General features: G+C 37.4%; 1 long non-coding RNA gene across 5 annotated transcripts in view; it reads left to right on the forward strand.

Annotated features, from left to right (window-relative positions):
* The window catches only part of LOC140621280 (uncharacterized), an 82,428-nt gene that overhangs the window by 37,456 nt on the left and 22,378 nt on the right, over positions 1–22,594 (forward strand). For all 5 annotated transcript variants that reach the window (XR_012021006.1, XR_012021005.1, XR_012021007.1 and 2 more), the window contains 2 exons: positions 567–820; positions 18,685–18,734. This is a non-coding gene — a long non-coding RNA (uncharacterized lncRNA). The remainder of the gene's footprint in view (positions 1–566; positions 821–18,684; positions 18,735–22,594) is intronic.

Here is a 22,594-nt window from a genome sequence, read left to right on the forward strand (position 1 = left end):
GTAGGCTGCAATCCCCATATTCAGTCAACCATGAATCTAGGCACGGCTGTGAAGGTGTTTTGAAAATGTTATTAAAGCCCATAATCAGTCAATTGGAGTAAAGGAAATTATTTTAGATTATGTGAGTGGGCCTGATTTAGTTCCTTGAAGGCCTTAAGAGCAGAATTGAGATTTCCTTGAAGGAAAGGAAATTCCACTCCATGGAATCCAGTGTCAGTGCGTTTGGAGAGTCCTGCCCTATGGATTTTGGGCTTATTTAACCTGCCCCTACAATTGCATATGCCAGTTCCTTGCGACAACCCTGTTAATATAGATCTTCTATTGGTTCTGTGTTTCTCACTAAATGTTGACTTATACAACAACTGATAGACTAGAAGAAAATATCTTTGAAACCTATCATTCATTAAGAAGGATGCAGAATAAAAGATTAAAACAAGCTAAAAAGGAGAAATTACTAGCCTAGTAGAAAAATGAGCAAAGGATATGTTTCAGTTATCTGTTGCTATATAACAAACCTTAAACCTCACTGTTTCAAGCAAGGCTCTATTATTTGTCATTTTCTGTAGGTTGGTAACCTGGAAGAGCCTTATCTGGTTTCACCTGGGATTGTTCAAGCTACAATTATCTGACAGCTTCTGTGTGGCTGGAGGATTCAAGGTGTCCTCACTCAGATGTGTGACAGTTGGTGCTGGATGTTGGTGGAAATTCCTGTTTTCCTCCACATGATCACCCATCCTCTGATAAGTTGAACTGGGCTTCTTCACCACGTTGAGGTGGTAGGGTGACAAGAAGATGAGAATGGAAGCTGCAAGAATAGGAGGTAATCTTTGTGGAGAGATAAGAAGGACTAGGGCAAATTGTCAGTTAATTGTCAGTTTTGCTCTTTTCTGAAAAGTTTCAATCCTTTAATATGCCGTCATGATTTACTTGTGTAATTAAAAATATATGATTATATAAATATTGCTGGAGACCGAATGTATGCGTCCCCCCCTCCCCAAAATTCATATATGGAGATCTAATTCCCAATGTAATGGTATTTGAAGATGGGGCCTTTGGGAGGTGATGAGATCATGAGGGTGGAGCCCTCATGAATGGGATTAGTGTCTTTATAAAAGAAACCCCCAGAAAGAGTATAAAAAATAGTGACAGGGAATAAAGGGGAAAGGAGAAAAAATGAATGGGAAATATCAGAAAGGGAGACAGAACATGAGAGACTCTTAACTCTGGGAAACGAACTAGGGGTGGGAGAAGGGGAGGTGGGCAGGGTGACAGGCACTGAGGGGGACACTTGATGGGATGAGCACTGGGTGTTATTCTATATGATGGCAAATTGAGCACCAATAAAAAACAAATTTACAAAAAAAAAAAAAGAAAAGAAAGAACCCCCCCGAGAGCTCCCTCTCCTCTACTATGTAGGGACACAGTGAGAAGACAATTGCCCAAGAATTAGGAGGTGGGCTCTCACTAAAACTGAATCTGTCAGCACCTTGATCTTGGACTTCCCAGCTTCCGAACTGTGAGAAATGAGTTTTTGTTGTTTATAAGTCACCCAGTCTTTGGTATTCAGTTTGAACAGTCTGAATGATCTAAGACAAATATAGACAAATACACACACACACACACACACACACACACACACACACATGCACAGAGTGAGACTGCAAGGGGAGAGCTTTTCTTCTTTTTCAGTAATCTTAATTCCTTGTCCACACTGATTCTTTGCGTCTCAATTTAATTGCAAAAAGGTTATCTTTTGTTATCTGACACTATGCCAGTAACGCACTTCTTCATTCTCTGTCCAAGTTTCCAACTAGGCGAATAATTACATAAGATGTTCTCAGTATGATACATGAGGGAATGTTCAGGGCAATTTGGTGTTAGGATCCCAGTTGTGCTTAAACAAAGACAATGCTGTGTTTTTTTGGGATCGCTGAGAAGTCCATGTTTCTTCCCCATAAGAACATTAGCCTATGAACCTCATTTTCCTGGTTACACTCTGAGATCTGGATGTCAGACTTACTGATGACTATGCTACAGTTTGTAAGAAATGATAAGCTGGTTGAGGCCACCAAAAGGTTGATCTATTTCTGTTGCTGTGCATTATGTTTCTGGTACAGTAAGTGTTCTGAGACTCTCTCATTTCAACTAAAAGGGGCAACACTTTTCTTTGGATTTGGCAAATATATGAGCAAAGGGAAGTACTTCTCACTGGAAGAGTTAGTCCAATATTACGATGTGTATCCACTCAATTCCTTCATTTCCAGGTTAGAAATGCACACGGATTGTATTAGGATAGGATTTGCTGAAAACAAAGCCAGGAACAGAGAGGCTGATGGGAAATATGCTAGGATAGATCTGATGGACCCTACAGAAGAAAGGCTTTTCTTTGCTTCATTGAGAGCAATCTTTCGATGAAGGTATTTCACTGTGAACCTGACTTGATATATGATATGATTCTCTGGGGTATGAAAGTTGTTCCTAGGGAAGTGGAGGATGTAGGACAGATGTTTCAAATGGCACAGAAGTAAGGTCGCAACTGTAGCTTTGGATTGACCACTGCTTAGTGTTCACAGCCCAATTCAAATTGAGTAAAGCAAAGACCCCTAGTTAGTAGGGAAGAATTACAAAGGAAAAAGTGATTTTACAGGTATCTTTTAAAGACCTGAATCCTGAAGGTTGTGATGCCAAGTATCTTTAGCTTGACACAAACACATTCACAACATTGATGATGTATGTTAACAGCCAGAAGCAGGTTGCTTCTCTGCTGCAGAAGCTTATGAGTATCTGAGAAATTGGGCAGTCACTAGATGAGTGGAGGACAGATTCTTATTCCTCCCTGGTTATCATGAGCAGGTGGCAAAATGAGATTAAAGTGAGCTTGTGGAAAATTATTATCTTTTTCTCATAGAGGCTACAGCAACATCGTGTGTGTAAGGATCTGATATTATTTGATATGAGATAGAGAATTTGAGAAGTCAGTAGTTAAAATCAATTTTCAGGGCTTTTCAAAGGAGCCTTTATTTTCAAAGGAGCCTGCCTTAAGCCAATAATTGAATGGCTCATGTGGGACCACAAATTCTTGGTGTGAGAACTATGGAATTTTCTCTTTAATGTATATGTTTATTTTTCCAGATGTGGAAATTAGTCTTGAATAGATGTAACCGGTTAGTGCAGAATAGTATGCTCTTAAGGGTTATGTTGTCCGTATAGTTTTCTTTTGATGCTTGACCTTTTCAAGGTTAGAAAGAGCAGAAGTTTAGAGATCAATGTTTATATAACCATTATATAGACTTGGTACTTATCCTCCCTGCCCCCAACTGTATTTTTGCTGAGAAACATGTTTTGTTTTCTTTGCTGCCATCCAGCTGGCAGTAACTAGTGGAATGAAAGTGGTGGGCACATAGACTTCTTAGAAATAGAGATTTAATGATTTATTTATTACCACTTTACTCTAAATGAGGTGAACTCACCGAGAGCTGCTTGAGTTAGTTGAGTTAGTTGGCCTCAACTGACCAAAGCTAAATATGAAAAAGGGTTCTTAGACTGTTTTAGAGACCTCTGTTTTTGTCTAATAAGAACGACCTTCTATAACCTAAAAATATTAGTTGCAGCTGCTTCATTACAGACTGGAAACTCTTAGGGTTCTCCTTTGCCTTCTCAACTGGGAAGATAACATAGCAATTTACCTAATGCTAGACTGGAAATATGGACTTGGAGTCCCCTCCCTTCACATAGAAGGTGCTTGGTGTGTATTGAATAAATGCTGTGAAAAACATTTCTCAGATTGGAAATGTATTTGTGGGGATGTATGTGGAAAAATCACTCAGATTAATTACATTATTGTGATTTAAAAAAAGCTTCATGGGTAGATATAACTCTATGGGATGCTGAATTTGGATATGGACTTAGAATGTCCAGTTATAAATCAATTAATTACATTTAGCTGTCCTCTTCTAAATGGGGACTGACTACAGGTTTTATGAACCCTGAATACAGTGTTAGTGGTAGTTGCAATAGTGACATGCTAAAGGCATGAAGCTGCTTATAACAACCTAATGTTTGTCTTTTCTTGTGAATAATTTCTGGAATAAAATGGATTCCTGGTTCTCACTTTTAATTTAGCTAATATTGGGACCCGATTTCTAGAAAGCTGCAGAGTAATGCTAGAAAATACATTAGCCTCAAAGAGTTTTCTAGATTAAATTGTCTGGGTGAGAAGTGTAAAAGCATATATATTCTGGAAGTGCAATCTCATTGTGTCACATCCTTGGCTTTGAGTTGCAAGTTAAATATTATATGTCTCTTTGAAGAATGAATTTCTAGTTAAAAATTGTAGATAGAAGACATTTCATCTCCAATTAATTTGCTCAGAAAATGTCAAAGAAACAAAACCAATATGTGGGAAGGTTTGGGGAAGGGGTGAGATTCCTCTTCATTTTCAGTGGAAAAGGAAGTTGCTGAAATCCTATATCCCAAATTTTGTCACAAATCTGCCAAATAGTGTTGGAATGTGTGCTGAAATGAGAGAGATCGTGCTTAGTGTCAGCCTACCCTCTCTGATTTTTAGCAGGAAACAGCAAAATGAATGTTAGTCTAGAAATGACTATGCAACCATTGTTTGATTGTGTGACATAGAGAGATGGATGAGCAACCAGAGAATAGAACAAAGATCCAAAGGAAAGAGGGAAATGTGATAAGAAATAGTTTCTTACATCTGAGTTCTAGCTCTCACATAAGGGAAAATGCTGGGAGGAAGGGCAAAGTGAGGGTCGGTTAATTTTCAGATAGAAGCCTAGAGAACCTGTGGATTGAGATGCATTGACTTATTAGCACAGAAGACTTCGCACAGAGACATGTCCCCAGGCCAAGGAGAAAGCAGACCAGGTAAAAGAATAATTAAGGCAATTCCCTAATTAAAATTCTGAAGTGCTCAGATATCTGATTAAACACTTCGGCTGTGTCTGTAAGATGTTTCTGGAAGGAAATTAGCATTTGAATAGTGGACTAGATAAAGCAGATTACCTTCATCAATATGGTAGGTATCATCCAATCCACTGAGTGCCTGAATAGAATGGTGGAGGAAGGCACAGCTCTTTGTCTCTGCCTAACTTCTTGAGTTGAGATATTGGTCTTCTAAACTTGGACTGGGACTTAATACCATCAGCTCTCCTGGTTCTCAGGCCTTTGGACTCAGATTGGAATGACACCAAAGGTTTTCCTGGGTCTCTAGATTGCAGATGCAGATCAGGGAACTTCTCAGCATCCATAATCATATATATATGGTTCTGTTTCTCTAGATAATCCTAATACATTCTTACTCTGAATAATTGACAGAATTTATAGACAAAATATCAGTAAATAAAGATTTTGATATCACTAAAAATTATAATTGATGTTTATAGAACATTAGACTCAATAAGTATAGAGTATATATTCTTTTCATGTGTACTTTGAGTGTTCACCATTTGCAAGACCACAAAACAAAGCTCTGTAAATTTCAGAGAATTAGAATTATATATGTTCTCTATCACAGACAAATTTATTGGAAATCCATAAAATGAGATAACCAGATATCCCCAAATATTTGTAAATTAAGCAACATTTATTCTAAATATAGAATAGTCAAAAAAGAGGTCAAAGGGAAATTAGAAAATACTTTGAACTGAATGATAATGAAGATATATGAACATCTGTGGGAAGTAGCAGATTTTTTGCAAAGTTTGGCTGCACTAATTCCTTCCGTCACTTTGTGAATATCTTCTTTGCAATATGACATTGTTCTTCCTCCCATCAAAAGACGGAGTTATTTTCTGCCTCTTGAATCTGGGTTAATCTGATGACTTGCTTTCCTTAATTAGTGCAGTGTGGCAAAAGTGATGTTATGAGACTTCTGATGGTTGGGTTGGTGTCCACGGGGTTGAGATGGAGGCCAAGATGCAGCAGATGACCATCACCAACCACCAAACGTGTGAATCATATGAGTAAGATCATCTTAGATACCCAGCTCCTATCAGTCTAAGCACATAAATGGTCTCAGGGAAGACCTGCAGAAAAACCACTGAGCTGAGCTCAGCCCAAATCATTGGTTCACAGTATAACACAAAAATAGAATAGTTTTGGTTTTCAGGCACTAAATAGTAAAATTGTTTAACACGTAGCATAGATAACTGACAAAGAAATTGATATTAGAAGTGGGGTACTGCTGTAACAATGCCTAAGATATGTGGTATTGGTTTTGCTACTGGTCAGCAATCAGTGGCTGAAAAAGTGGCAAAGATGTGAAAAAAGTGAATTGTTGGAAGTTATAATATTGGCATAATTCTTTATTGAAATAAATTGGAAAATGGGGGATATGCCTTAATAAGTTTATGATTCTCGCTAAAAGGATTACCAGGCAAGATTTTGAATTTATCAGCTGGCTTCTCTTAGTTTTAGCTAGACACAATTAAGTATGGGAAGACAGAGAGGAAATAAAGTGTGGATTATCCAGTTTGCAAGCAGAATTTAGAGGAAATAAGGCTCAGAACTTGCCTGAATGGAAAATAAAATCAATCCCCAGTTTGTCCACATTGAAAAGTTTCTCAGACTAAGAAGTGGCCTCAGGGTAAAAACCAAATCTATGACTGTTGGATGTTCGTTAAAAATCTCAAAAAAATTTAAAACCTGATAAGCCCGCTCAGCTAGACAAAAAGGATTTGAGACTTATAGGGGAATCATCTCTTAGTATCCCAACATGTGGCACAAAGTCTTCACGGGAGCAGATAGAGTTCTAGATCTTCAATTAGATGATAGTTATGTCTGAATGGCTGAGTATAATCCATGAAATTCATTTAACTGTACACGAAACGTTGGTGCATTTTACCGTATATGAATAATATCCCCAAACATGAAAGTACATTTAGAGATGAAAGCCACATCTAGAAGTGACTAAAAATGAAAATATACATGGCTGAAATTTTCATGGTGAACATACAATCTCAGAGATGGGATAGAACAGGGACATAAAAATGATTATAGGATATATTCTACTAAGGAAATCAAGGGATATAATATATGTTAATTAATTGTAATTGTTTTATTATAATTTACATTATATAATATTAATTTTAATTTATTATGTATATAGTTTGTGGACCCCAAAAAGGAAAGAAAGTAAATGGAATAGAAAAAAAGTATTCAAAGACATAAGAAAATCCCAGTCCTCCTTGCCTGCCAAGGGAAAATAGAACACGTTTTTGTTAATTTATTCTGCTGAAGATTTATTTTTTTCTTCATTTAAACTCTTCCCATCTTCTCTATGCCCATTTGACATCGTCTTTCATAGAAAAACATGTCACTGCAATGTTGTGAACAAAAGAATGGTTCTTTTATAAGAAATTTTCATCCTACTACCTTGATCAATCGAATCAGAGTTCATCCAGTTTAAAAATAATTATGATTTGTTTTCTTCCCCTTACACAACTTCACCTGCCTGAAGTCATGAGATTAAATAATATTTCTGGAGATTCATTTCATGATCGTAGGTGGCATTCAGTGAATGAGTAAATGTCTTCTCTTGATCTCCTGTCGTCCTGAGAAAGTTTCCCTGAGAACAAACACTGAATGAAATATTTCTTTGCTGGTGTTTGTGCTATATGATTGTTCTACTTCTTTCTCATGAAATCTTACAACCTGACTTTAAGCTCTTCTGTTCTATTACTTTTCTTTCCTCTTAGAAACACTTACCTTTAATCTCCAGGAGAATGTTAGGCAGATTCAATTAAAACTCTGCATGACTCTTTAGACAGTCACCAGGGGGGTGCTAATGCAGAAACCACCAGAGCAGCTTATCCTAGAGTTGCCGAATAAACCTGAAAATCATATAATGAGTGGATTTACTATTCACGTAAGATTTGGAATTGTTGGAGTTTTGATTTGCACTTGAAAATGATGTATTTTAGGGAGGAAAAAAAATCACTTGAGTTTTGGGAATAGGATTTTGCAAAAATCCAAAGTGCTGTGAAGCAAGTCAGGGCATTTGGATCCTAGGCTTGTGTGTTCACTTACTAACTCTATGGTTAGTGTCTCTGGTACTTCATTTGTGAAATAATTTATGGGGCTGTTTTGAGGATTAAACAAGGATATGTCAGAAAAGAGCTGCAGAAACGCGTTAAAGACAATCTAACTATTTGTGCAACTGAATACGTCTGATCCAGAAAGAAAAAGAATTTGAGGAGCTCATATAACTTCCAGGAATCTTCTCATATTATACCCTTGGAACTGTTAGGCTTGAGTGACTGAGTGGGAAAAGGAGCACTGCTGTCCTCCCAGTCTTTCTTTACGTCAGATAACTGACAAGTGGCCCTGGGGCACCTGGGTGGCTCAGTGGTTGAGTGTCTGCCTCCGGCTCAGGTTGTGATCCTGGGGTCCTGGGATCGAGTCCTATTATCAGGCTCCCTGCATGGAGCCTGCTTCTCCGTCTGCCTGTGTCTCTGCCTCTCTCTGTGTGTCTTTCATGAATAAATAAATAAAATCTTAAAAAAACCCCAAAGAAGCAGCCTTGATTTTTCTTTCATTCACCAATTCTTTTGTCTAATCAATCACTATGCCCCTTAAATATTTCTGGCATCCCTTGACACACTCCACCTTGAGTGCCATATATAAGCCATAATTGTACCTCATACCTAGTGTCACCTTACTCTACTACAGTCTCCATACTTTAAGAATTATTTCAATAAAATAAACATTGGATTATGTAACTTTTCTACTTAAAATCTTTTAATGTTTCCCTTTCCCAATTAAGATAAAGTTCAAGCTGCTGCTGCTACTTCTTTTATACTTCCCAATCTTGTTCTTGCATCCTTCTTGTCTTCATCTCTTTTATTCTCCTCCATATTTTGCTCACTCAGGCCTTAAAAAAATACAGAGGGTAGGCTGTTATTAGTGAGGTGGAGGAAATTCATTTGAGAAAGGACCATGAATTATAGAAATAGAAGTTGGTTTTATTGGTTACCTTTTTTATAGAAGCTTTGATCAGAAAATCAACTTGGATGTCTCATATTCTTTATATGAACCAGAATGTCCTTATCTTCTTTTCAAGAACCACAGGGCCCTAAAGAATCCTAGGTACTGAGAAGAGACCCTGGTGCAAGAAACAGAGACAAAGATACATTATAAAAATAATTTCAAAAATTTTAGTGCAGACTTCAGGCTGCTTAAATCTAATCAAATAAACTTGGAGGTGTCAGAGACCTAAATATTGTTTATGAACAAAATGCTTTGGGCTAGGGAATTTTTATCTGACTTTACTTTTTAGGTAACTAAATCCTTATAAATATGCCCTAGAACCGAGACTTCTTGAAGTTATCTGATTTAATTTTTTTTCTCGCAGCAGAGAAATGCCTTCATCAATTAGTACAGATTGTTATTGATGTTTCCAAGAAATTTCACAACTCTTTTTTGGCAGTGTACTCCAAAGTTTCAATGTCAAGGCCAAGAGTTTCTTCTTTATGCCTAACCAAGCTCTGTTGCCCTCATTCTAATTTTAGCACATTTTCTCTTATTGTTTCTTAGGTCAAGATGAAGAATAATTTGGTTGATTTTTTATTCACTATGACACTTCTCATTAAGTCTCCCCAAAGGCTTTGCTTTTCCAGATTAAACCATCTTGGTGTCTTTAATCTTTTCTCCAAATAACAGTTCTGCATTTTTATTTTACTATTCTGTTCTCTTCTATCCCCTGCAAAATGTCTTCACATTTATTTTAAACTGCAAAGACTAGACACAGTATTCTACTAGGGTCAGACCACTGCCAAGAAGATGGGGGAAGTTGCTTCCTGATTCCTGGCAAGTCGCACTAGTGTTAATACAGCCTAGTATTCTACTACTTTTTAAAACTTTCCTCTTCTAATAACATTATTTTCAAAACCATTTGTTCAGGATTTGTGTACAGAGCCAGTTTGCAGAAGAAATTCAGACGTTCATCTGTTCCTGTCAGACTCTTGGTAGGAATAAGCATTCTCTGTTGGGAAACAGAGGGATTCAAATAGGGAAGATTGTAAAACCAAAATTAAGATTTTTCTCCGTGGAAGTTAGAAAGCAAGGGTCTAATAAGATGCTTTTTGTTTTGCCTAAATTTAGCAGAAATGAATGAGATCAGAGAGCAGTATAACACAGACAGGTATATTTAGTACTGAGCCTTTGAATATAAGTTGGAAAATTCAGTCCACTCTGCACGTGGATGAACTTCACATTGGTCTTTCAGTGCCAAACATGAAAGCCCCTTCTTGGCCCTGAGTGATTTCTTCTGTTTTGTTGCAAGGTTGGAGCATTTAGCCTGATTTCCTTGTCTGTTCAGTGTACAGAACACTACTCTGTTCTGTAGATCTTTTCCCTCTCCTTGAGTGTTTTCAACTTGTCTTTTCTTTCTTGCCCATGAAGCAGAAACACTCAATTCATCTACACTAAGCATATAATCACCTTCACCTAGAAGGTGATAGACAATAAAGAGATAGAAAGATTAAAAAAAAGAAGGGGGAAGGTACATAGTTTACTAAAATTAACTCTTCAAATAAGAACTATTGCCACAAAATATTTCTGTCCTCAGTTTTTAGTCCTGGATATCAGGCATGCCAAGCCTTCTGCATCTTACTGATTGTACCCCTAGAAGTAACTGAGGCCTTAGTATGCAGTAAAAATAGAACAGTGAATCCTTGGCTCAAGTGGAAAATATGTGTGTCTTTGGGACATCCTGGTCAACTTTACTCATTTTGCTAAGTTTTTGGTCTTATTTCCTCAGCATCTCTCAGTATCTATATAGATGTTTGATAATGTGGAGATAATTTAAAGAAATTCCTTTTCTAAATTAGTAAGCATTTGGAATTCAGAAAAGGTTTTCAAAGAATCCTATACTTGTTATTTTTGATTAAAATAATGGATTTTGATTATGAGTATTAACTTGAAGAAATTCTCATTTTTTAAATAAATATGAAGTAAATAAATAAGGAAAATGTAAAAAAGATCAATTACAGCACTCATCAAAAGTAAGAAAAAAATCTGTAATTGTAAAGAATACAAGTTTAACTCACTTATAGGAAATTAGTTCATTTTCCTCTTTTACTTTACAAAGTTAACAGACCGTGGTCTGAGTCAATTGGCATTTGTATTTGTAATTTAGAGAAAGTAGGTCTTATCAGAAAAGAGAGACAGAAAACTATTTTCTTGCATTTCTGTACTTGGGAGGGCTTGGATGTTATTTTAAAATGGTAGTTTAAATTAAAAGAAGGTCATTCAGTATTATAACAAATATTTTCAGTAAAATCATGTGTAGAATTCAGGAAATTAAAATGTAATTACTGCCTTTTTAAAAATAGTAGTGCTTGTGCTATAAAGTATTACCAAAAACTGCCATGGTATCAATGCTTATGTCACGATTGGTGGACAGTAAGATGATGATGGGGAGCAGGTGATTATAGTGATTGACGGAGAAGCTCGTTCTGTGTTGGATGAGGTAGCAGGGCCTACTGTGCACTAATACAAATTTTTCTGTGCTAATGCTGGCCCGTTCTTCAGCCAGTGATAGAGTGTCTTAGAACTGGAAGATTAGACTCCAGGACATGGAGGAGACATTAGAAAGCAAGTAATCCAGGGTCCTTTCATACATAAAGCCAGTCAAGATTTAAAAAAAAAAAGGAAAATTGTTTTTCTGGGGTCCCCACCACTAAACATATCACAGAGAAAGGCATGGGATTCTGGTTTGTTGAGTCAAGGGCTTGCTTTACTCTACCAATGGACTGTAAAGTTTCACTCTTATTTACTTTGTGACAAAATGGAAGCATAGAGCACAAGAGTTTTAATGATATTTACAAAGAAAGTATTTCCATTAATTCCCTATATTCAGTACCAGCCTCACCTCTAAAAGCCTTTTTAAATAACATTATGCCATCCTCATCATTCCTTTGAGCTTGGTTCTACCAGCATTTATATAAAATTTACCTTTTCTTTTCTCATTGCCATACTATTTCTTAGATGTTAGTCATTATTACTGGTTGTTTTCGATATAGACAATTTATTACCAGTTGTGTTTATACACAATTTGTTTCCCTGAATGGAGTCTAGGGTCACAAGGGTGTGCCCTTCCACCTGTTTTAGGTCTCCCATAGTGGAAACAATGTCAGATTCTGAAACAATGCTAAATATATTTAGTACGTATATATTTACACACAAATAAATTGAAAAAATATGCTACCAGTTACCATTCTAAGATTAAAAAAGCTAATGACTTCAAGTTGAAGTTACCTGAGTGATCAGTCTTGCTTATTAGTTATCTCAGGTCTGATAACCAGTCTGTACATATCGATATGACTATGTTGGTAAAGTATTGGTATATTTCTACACTGTTGGTAAAAAGCTATACCTCCCCTCCAACCCTGGGCTCCAGCCTTTCCCCTGAGAGATATCCTAGACTTCTCCACTTCTCCCTGATACAGCAAACAAAGGATTAATGCCTGCCAACAGGGTAATCTCAAAGCTGTGCACAGCAGCACTACTGGTAGATCTAAGCTTATTGGATTCAGACTATTTTGGGCAAGTTGACAAAACTCTGTCTCTTATAGCTGGCATGAGTTTTTTTTTTTTTTTTTTTTTTTTTTGTGTAAAAGCCGAGACTAATCACCAAATAGATATTCCAGCTCCTCAGTCAATGTGATTTGTTAAATTCTTCAGTTAAGGTTTTGTTGGATGATAGATTAAATGGCTCCTCAAGCACCAATATGGCCAGCCTGCAACACTGCTTTCAAGGCTCGGTTGACTGATTTGGCTAAGTTCAATAACATTTTCTTAATTTTCAAATCCCGGGAATATTTTCCACTCTCCAGCTTAACTTTTCTGAGACATTTGATACAATTGACTGCTCCCTGTTTTGAAACTTTTTTTTTTTTTTTTTGGCATCTCAGAAGCCACTGTATTTTTGTCCCCTTCCTCACCAACTGTTAGTTCTTTCTCCTTCACCAGATTCTCTTATTCTGTTATCTCCTAAAACTCGCTGTTTGGTTCAGAGTCTGCTTTTGGTCTTTCCCTTTTCTTATGGGATAATGGGCTACTATCACTTTCCATGACTTCAACCCAACTGACACACTGATGACTCTTCAATCTGTCTCTCCTCCGGGCTTCTCTTCTTCAGTATTCCTCCTGCATACCCTACTCATTCTCCCAAACTTCAATGCTTTTCTCTCCACACCTCCTACATTCAATTAGTTTTAAAGAAATAATAATTATTTATATCTCTGAAGTTTGTACTCTTTTCTGTTTGGTTTACTTCTCACTGGGATCAGTTCAGACCTTCATCTTTCTTTTACGCTTTACTTCCCGTATTATTTCAATGACCTTCAAGTTAAACTGCAATATGTTTGCTATTATGGCTCTCTCATTTATAAGACCATGAGCTGCTGGGGTGCAAAGATGATGCCTCTGTCATCCTGTATACCTGGTGCCCACTAATGCGTGCTACATATAGGTGCCCCATACATGCTTGTTGAGTGAACAGTGCAGAACAACTGAATACTCACCTTCTCTGAAGGAAATTCCTTTGCTTCTTTCTTTGCATAAGACTTCAGTGTTCTGTAGCCTGCTCTTCTATGACTTCTTTATGCCTGAGAATTGAACTCATTATCTTTGAAGTGCCGATTGCCTGTATCGTATCAGTTCAGCTAGAGCTACCTAAAAGCAAGTTTGGCCCACAGTGAGCATCTTGTTGTAAATGACCAGCTTTGAAAGGTTCCCCTGGGAATCTAATCAATCACTGTGAGTAGGGACATCTTGTACTGTTGCTTTCCAGGAAGCCGCCAGATGGCTCATAGAAAAGCATCCTTATTTAAAATCCTTTCAGAGGTGTTCAGGGAAAATGTTGTGGGCAAGTATTCAAACGAGATCAGTAAATGAAGCAGTGACTAGGGAAAGGCCATCATTTAACTTACCTGTCCCCAGCTGATCCTTATGCTTGCTTCTGAGCAGAGAGAAGCCTGATGTTCTGACTCATCACAGTTCCTAAACTGTGATTTTTTAATCCTTAAGAACCATTTCCAGTGAACGGGCTATAAACGTGTCTCATAACAAAACCTTTATAATATGTCTTAGAGGTGGGATTATATTGCTAATATAGTTTTTGCTAAAGAAAGATTAATGGATGGTAATGCAGCAAATATGAACAAGCTTTGGATGATAAATGCTCAGTACATAAGAGCTCGTAAAAAGAATGGACAACAGTGAATGGATTTATTTGGAGAGGAAGGAAGGGACCAGTGTTTGCTTCCCCTAAGGTTTTCATTGTTTCTTCTTTTGTCTTTAATGTGACCACATCAAAAGAGCTGGAGATGTTAGAAAGAATTGGAAGCAAGACAAATTCAATTACATGAACAGACGTTTCTAGGAATTTTCTTGGTCCTGGGTAGAAAATAAACACACCAGCAAATTTTCAGGGTTTTTCAAATGTGGGACCAGATTACCAGAATATAATCAGTTCTATTTCATTGTGCTGGATGAGAGGCCAGGTTTTAATTTATTTAATTTATTCACATACTTTGTTTGAAAGCTGTTTTCTCATGAGCTGAAGGTGGATTTGGGCAGTGACTCTGAAACATAGATTCTCTAGAGTTTCTTCTGGAGATCTGATGCAGATGGGCACACTGACCCTCAGGATGTGTCTGTGCTGTCAGGGGCGGGGTGATTCACAGGCCATCTGTGAGTAATCATGCATAATGTCAATACCTGGTCATGGGGAGCTATTTTACTGCCAGATGTGACTTTTAGAAGGAAACTTTCAGGAAAACTGGAGAGAAGCCCAGGTGATAAAGCAGTATTTTTCCCTGAAATACAAAAAGCTGTGAGAAAATAAATTCCATTATCACAAATCTAGTAAATAATTAATAAATCTAGTGAGAATTGTTAGGGTAACATTTTCTTTATGGAGAGGTAGTCAACTATTTCTTCTCCCCAAAAGTGTTGACAAAAGGTTTCCTTAATTCATTCTTTTAATCAAATTGGATATGCCAGGGATTCCACTGCAGGTATCCATGGCTTGTTTCCACAGAGATTATATACCAAAATTGAGTTAGTTAAAGTCCTTTTAATTTGCTAATCTATTTGTCAAACAGTTTTTATAGATATTTACATGGAAAATGTCAGATTGGGAAAATTCCAGAAGATGACATCATCATCGTCATCATCTTTCTAACTAGAGAAAGACTTTTTTCCTCCCCCCCCCTTTTTTTTATTTGCCTTTGGCTTCAGCATCTTTTTAAAGCTTCTCCCTATTATATAGCTTACGGCATGGTACCATGCTGCTTTGTCTCTCTTATGTCCCTACTATCATGTCACCCATGTATGACCTTTTGCATTAATGCTTAGAGAAAAGCATGAGAAAAAGAGGATTTGGTTAAAATGAAATCACTATATATTTAATCTGTTAATGGCCTTTATTCTTCCATCAATAGAAACAACTTGACAAAAACTCACAAACATTCATAGTTATGGGGAAATGTATTCAGAATGCATAATCACACCGTTATTCATCTTGTCTTTGACTGTGAAAGTATTTAATCAAGAGACTTGTTAAATCAGAGATTACTCAAATTAACATAACATTCATGTTTTGAAATTCCTTCAAGAGAGTAAAGCTACCTTTGAAGCTGAAATAAATAAAAAATTGTCTTTTGTGTAAATCAAATCCATCTCATTTAGAGAATGATAGATACATGTGTTTCATATTTTACATGTGAATGACCTGCAAAAAGCCATAAAACTTACCTAAGCAGAATAAAAGGAAATTAAAGGTGAAGAAAGAATATCTGTAGAATGAATACATATAATATTCAGATACAAGCACATACATACTTAAAATGTATCCATGAAAATGCCTGAGCCAGAAAGAATTCAGTTTAAAAAATAAAGTATTCAATGATTTAGTTTAGCAGGGTTCAGTGGAAGTGACCTAATAACTATACTATAAAGGGGGATGATTTTTTTTTCAGAGTGAGTAGGTGCACTTATTTGTGGGTAATGGTGTCTTTTATGTAAAAGTTGTTTCCAGTCTATTTCATTATTTGTTTTAAAAAGGTTTAATTTGAACTTTGTTTCCAACAGGTTGAAGATTATTTTCCAGACAAAGACTTCCTGGTTTAACTATCAGTGAATGTCTATAAACCTTGTCGAAATCTCACTTTACTTTGTGGTCTAACATAGCCAATATTGACTGTCAGTCTGATGTCTTAGGTAACTTTTGGTTTGCTTGCTCTATTTCTGGTTTGTTTGATCTATTTTGATCAAGTTGACCAGATAGCCGCCAATTGCCATTTTTAAAATATGTGCCATGTTGCCAGCGATGTATTAGGTTAGCCACTGCTGGTTTCTCCTTGTCTTGTTTAGCACTCTCCTTTGTTCATGTGGACAAATGAAATAGAAGCCAAGAACATCTGGAAACAATCAGAAAACAACAGTTTGAAAATTTCTGCTTCATTTAGACTCATACTTCAGAAAAAGTATATTGATAGAATAATTAAATTTACATTTTAATTTCATCTGGAAAGTTTATCCACTTGACATCTCAAAAACCACTAACTTCCCAGCTTACATGGCCATTGCTCTAATTGATGAATAATAATTCTTATCATCCCTTCCTCCTCAAAATGTATATAAGCAATCTATGGTCATAAGAATTTTCTTTCTAGGACAAACATTATATGGTTTCATTCATTCAGGGAATATTAAAATTAGTGAAAGGGATTAAAGGGGCAAGGAGAGAAAATGAGTGGGAAATATCAGAGAGGGTGACAAAACATGAGAGACTCCTAGCTCTGGGAAACGAACAAAGAGTAGTGGAAGGGGAGGTGAACAGGGGGATGCGGTGACTGGGTGATGGGCACTGAGGGGGACACTTGATGGGGTGAGTACTGGGTGTTATACTATATGTTGGCAAATCGAACTCCAATAAAAAAAATATACAAAAAAATGAATTTTCTTCCTAAAATATAGAATGGGGGGGGGGGTGGAATCCTGTCACTCTCTACTTCATCAACCTCTAGTTTTTCAGTGGTGTGCTGAAAAATTTCAAGCTCACTGGTTTCAGATTTGACCTTCATCATGTGCTGGAATCCATCTGGTCTCCCATCCCATCTCTTGACACATTATGTAGTCCAGCCATTTCTTTCTATTTTAGCTGAGTGTGCTTTTTTTTTTTTTGCTTCCTTTCTTCTTCCCCTTTTTCCTCCTCCTCTTCCAATCTGCCCCCCTCTACTTTTTCTCCTCATTATTATTTTTACATATGATTTTAGTTTATATTGATAGATTATTCAATTTTCAGGTGCCGCCTCTGTCACTGTCTTCTACTCCATTACAAATCACTACTTCTTTTGGGCTTCTGTTACACATTTTTACCTTATAATGGAGTGGTTTTAATTTTTAACTTACAAATGGTTGCACATCACTTTCTTCTGTGAGATTTTGAGTTTCTTGAGTAGAAACATCTTATTCACCATTGCACCTCATGATGCCTGGCACAGTGGGATTGTGAGAGGAATGTAACATAAAAAAGGAACAAGACAAAAATTAATAAAGGGAAAAAAGTGGAGGAATGCATGAAAGACCTAGGATAGTCTTCTATCAAAAGAAAAAAAATTGAGTTACATGACCAAGACATCTCAAATTTAAAATTAGTTCATTCTGTTAAATGACAGAGCTATGAATGGCTATCAAGGGAAGCTCCATTTCAAAAAGTAACCATTTCTTTTGGCAACAGAAAAACTGGGCTAGAAGGATTGTAGTTTTTTTTTTTTAAAGATTTTATTTATTTATTCATGAGAGACACAGAGAGAGAGGCAGAGACACAGGCAGAGGCAGAAGCAGCCTCCCTGCAGGGAGCCCAATGTAGGACTTGATCCCAAAGCCCTGGGATCATGCCCAGAGCTGAAGGCAGACACTCAACCACTGAGCCATCCAGGAGCCCTGGATTGTGGTTCTGATACAAAAGGGACAATTTTAAGTTTCTGTATATGCCATTATTAAAATATAATATCTTAAATATTTTAATATTCTGTGTTTTTTATGGAATCCATATCTACATATCTGTCAATTATCTATCAGACTCTAGCTTGATAAGAATCAATGGAGAGATGGCATTCAGGGATTCAGGGTCTCAGGCAATATACTTTTTGTTTTAAGATTTATTTATTTTGAGAGAGAGAGAATAATTAGGGAGAGAGAGTGTATGAGCACAAATGAGAGAGGCAGAGGGGGAGAGAGAATCACAACCAGACTCTGCTGTGCACCGATGAGGCCGGGCTTGATCACATGACCCAGAGATCCTGACCTAAGCTGAAATCAAGAGTTGGATGCTTAACCTATTCTCTACCAGGCAATATAGTTAAGTCTTGGGCTCATGCCTCTAGTCTTGAATTAAATTTTGGGGGGCACTGAAGAAAATGTTGGTTAGTCCTGGCAGTGATTGCAGAAATACAGTTCCAAACTTGGGCCACCAGTAGATATTACCAGGAAGAGGAGGGATTTAAAAAGAGTACATAAGAGCTGGGCTGTCAGGAGCAGGAAGAGAGGAAAACTGTTTACCTCCAATATTCCTTAGAGTTTACCAAGTCTTTTTGGTTGACCTATTCAGTTGGAAAGTGGTGGGTCCTCACTTATTCACCTCTTATTTCTCAGGTCACCTCAACCCCAAGTATGGATTACGATCAAGAGGTACAGGACTGGAGGTAAGCCTCTGAATTGGATACTGTGCCTATGGGTGTTTTTTTCTGGTGTCTAAAACTACACGGTTGTCTCACAGGCTTTCCCATCATCTTATGTAGGTAGAGTCAGGGTAATTTACTTTGTTGAGACGAGAAAAAGGCCCCAAGTAAGATGATTCCTTAGGTAGTTAACTCTTTAGTAACTCCCGGGAGTGACTCCTGCCTGGGCTTCTGCTGCTGGTTCTTTGCTCCACTTCCTTTTTTGATGATACAAAAAGTCCCAAAGAACCCTTTGCCTTCAATAGTGATAAGATTTATTTTTGTCTGAGGTTCTTTATGTGGTTAGCAAATAACTGTGGCTTATTTTGATCATGAAAGTTTTATTTCCACAACTATGGAGGTAATGATGCCAAAGAATTGAACTAGGACACCGCAAGTGTGGTGTACTTGTTAATGAAACAAGTGAATCTTTTTTTCAGTGACAATAAATGTATAGTCCAAACAGGAATCATGTCTTTTTATTCTTCCATACTTAAAAAAAAAAAAAGTTTTTTGTCTTCCTGGCACACTCTATGATAGCCTCTCTTTGTGAGGATTTTCAATTCTAGCTTCCCACCCTCTCCCAATTTCTTACATAGCTTCTTCCAAGAAGCCTGAGTTTTCTTAAGAAAATGGGGACTCTAGGACTTACCTTAAGCTCTAAGGTGAACTGAATGAGCCTAGTAGATTCCACTGTGTTTTTTAAAGTGCCTTCTACCCATTACCAATGTTAGTGCTACTGGTCCAAGTACCTCTCCTTTCAACAGGAAATATATGGGTGGGATTTGGAGAAGGGAGAAGGACAAGGAAGTACAAAGGTAGTATTCATAGTATTCATTTTTTCTGAACCTAGGATCTTGCTCCAAGCAATCTCTGACATAATTCTAGTGGTCCAGGGCCAATCAGTTGATATTCAAATATTCAAATCGTAGTGGGACCTATGCCTGCCTTGTTACTTGACACATGTTAGAGGTCACTTCATTATGTAGTTCAATTTGGATCCCTTCAGAACCCATGAGTGGACTAATGGTCTATGTTAAAACGGTGTTTGTCCTGCAGAGTTGCAGGAATTTTTCTGAATGTCCAATGGCAATATCAAGTAGCTTAGTTAATAATTCCTTCATCATGAGGCCATTCTGCCTTTCTTTCAAGTCTCCTAGGAATGTGTGTTTTCTCTCAAGCATTGGCAATTGTGTGTGTCCAGTCAGGGAGAGCAATGGAGCCTCCTCCATACTCTTGCCAGCTACCAGGGACCTAGTACCAGACCTACCTGTCCCTAGTTTTGTGCTGGCAGCCTCCTTTGTTACTAAAAGCTGGGTGATACCTGGGTGGCTCACTGGTTGAACATCTGCCTTTGGCTCAGGTTGTGATCCTGGGGGCCTGGGATCAAGTCTCGCATCGGGCTCTGTACAGGGACCTTGCTTCTCCCTCTGCCTATATCTCTGCCTTTGTGTCTCTCATGAATAAATAAATAAAATCTTAAAAAAAAAAAAAGCCTGGGGGTTTATCTGTGTTTATGGTTACAGGAACCAGGAATTTCATTTGGTGTTAATAGTGTCTTTTTCCATGATCTACGGTTTCCTTTCTGTACCTAGGATGGTTTGCATAAAAATCAAAGATATAACACATCACACCTCTTGGCACGTAATTTCTTCCTCTTCTGCTTGAAAGGTGGCTGGAATTGATGTGCTTTTGTTTGCGGTTGGTCTTGGCAACAAGCTGTGAGAAGCAGAAATGTTTTTTCCATTATTATTAGAGTTCCCCCTTTTTTTTCTTTTAGTCTCAGAACCTTTTTGTTCCAGAACCCCTCTGCCATTAGGCATAGTATATTTTAGCCTGCTGAGAACTCCCTTGGAGATCCCTGGGTGGCTCAGCAGTTTAGCGCGGCCTTTGGCCCTGGGCGTGGTCCTGGAGTCCTGGGATGGAGTCCCACGTCAGGCTCCCTGTATGGAGCCTGCTTCTCCCTCTGCCTGTGTCTATGCCTCTCTCTATCTCTGTGTGTGTCTCTCATGAATAAATAAATGAAATTAAAAAAAAGAGAGAGAACTCCCTTTAACAGGTCCAGTGTGAGCTTTAAGTGCCATATATAGGACTCTAACAGGGAAGAAGTTCAAGGTCTGGGACCTGTCTTCGGTTGCCTGTCTTTTTTTTTGTTTGTTTGTTTTGTTTTTTAAGATTGTATTTACTTTTTCATGAGAGAGACACACACACACAGAGGCACAGGCAGAGGGAGAAGCAGACTCCATACAGGGAGCCCGATGTGGGACTTGATCCCAGGACTCCAGGACCACGCCCTGGGCCAAAGGCAGGAGCTAAACTGCTGAGCCACCCAGGGATCCCTGTTGCCTGGCCTTGAAGGAAGACCAGGTGCTTCTGAACCCCACACATGGGGGGGTTCTTGGTAGCTGCAGATTATCCAAAGTTCCCCATTCTCCCATAATTTAGAGTCACCTCTTCTGTATTCCTTTTTATTGTTGGGATTTGGATACATTTGCTAGGATACCCTTATGCTTCTTAGACCATTCATGTTGGCTCTTTGTCTCAGTGCTTATATTTGGATCTTACTTGTGTCTGACCTGTTGAAATTTCTGTTGCCAGCCAGCTTATGCTGAATCCTAACCAACTTCCAAATCTCTGTTATTCTAAAGGCTAGCTCATGTTGGGAGTCAGTTCTTTCTCATAGCCTCGTTTTCTTTCAAGTATCTTTCAAGCCTTGTTTAAAAATTAAAGGTACAATACAGAGCACTTTATTGATACCTATTACTGAGTCCCATTTATGTGATATTTCTCATATTTATCCCCAACAACATTGAGGTAGACTTAATGAAGGAAGATCTATCCTTGTCAGCCTTTGAATTCTCTATGCCTTCTTTCTAGCTTCCAGCACAGTGACAAACATGGTGGACATTTGATAAGCAACCAGTGGGATCAGTGCAGAGTTCATTTGGAAATTGTGCACTGTGCAAGGCATTTGTCTTAGACGGATGAGGAAACCTTTATGTTATCCTCACTGTTGATTCCCATGCAGCCGGCTGCTTATGTCATTTCAGAACTCAGTGATTGTTATTGAATACCTTTCAACTCTGGAAATCAAAGGATTTTTAGGAAAGTGTCTTTATACTCCAGACTGAGTGACTTGCCAGGAACCATCACTGGTGTTTTTGTAATTGTCCAGAAAACGATATATTTCAGGAATGTGGACACCTACGGTTTCTGCTTAAGTTGTTCCTTTTAATCCTATCAATTTATTCTTTTCCTCAAGATGATTAAATGAAGCTGTTGCTCCCTTCAAGTCTTCTGGTTCATAGGTTGAGAGCATAAATAAGTCGCTTTAAATGCCAAAGTCTTGGATAATATTTTTTTCATATTTGTTTTATCCTAAACATTCGTTTGTGATTTAAGATAAAAAATAAAATAGTTCACCCCATTGTACAAATTATATTAATAGGGCACTTTATGGTAATATAGAAATTAAATGGTAAACACTTATTTGATATCTTGAATTTAGGAATTCATATTTTTAATCGTAAGGAGAAAATAGAGTAATATATATAGAAGGACAAAAAGTAAGAGAAAATTTTGAGGTTAAAAAAAGGAGAAAGGAGATGCTAAGATTGCATTATGAATACCATTCAAATACCAGCTATAAAGATGTTACATGAAACAAATTTGTAAGCAGCTAACAGAACTAGTGACTCTTTAGTCTAAATGCTGAATTAAATTTTTATTAGGAAATAAATATTGGTGCATATTACATTTTACTTTTTGAGGAAATTCTTTTTTTCTGTTAGTAATACTGTATAAAAATTTTATGATGAGGTGATTAAAGTTAACTATTACATCAT

This window comes from Canis lupus, chromosome 30 (genome assembly GCF_048164855.1).
Source record: "Canis lupus baileyi chromosome 30, mCanLup2.hap1, whole genome shotgun sequence".
Taxonomy (NCBI): Eukaryota; Metazoa; Chordata; class Mammalia; order Carnivora; family Canidae; genus Canis; species Canis lupus.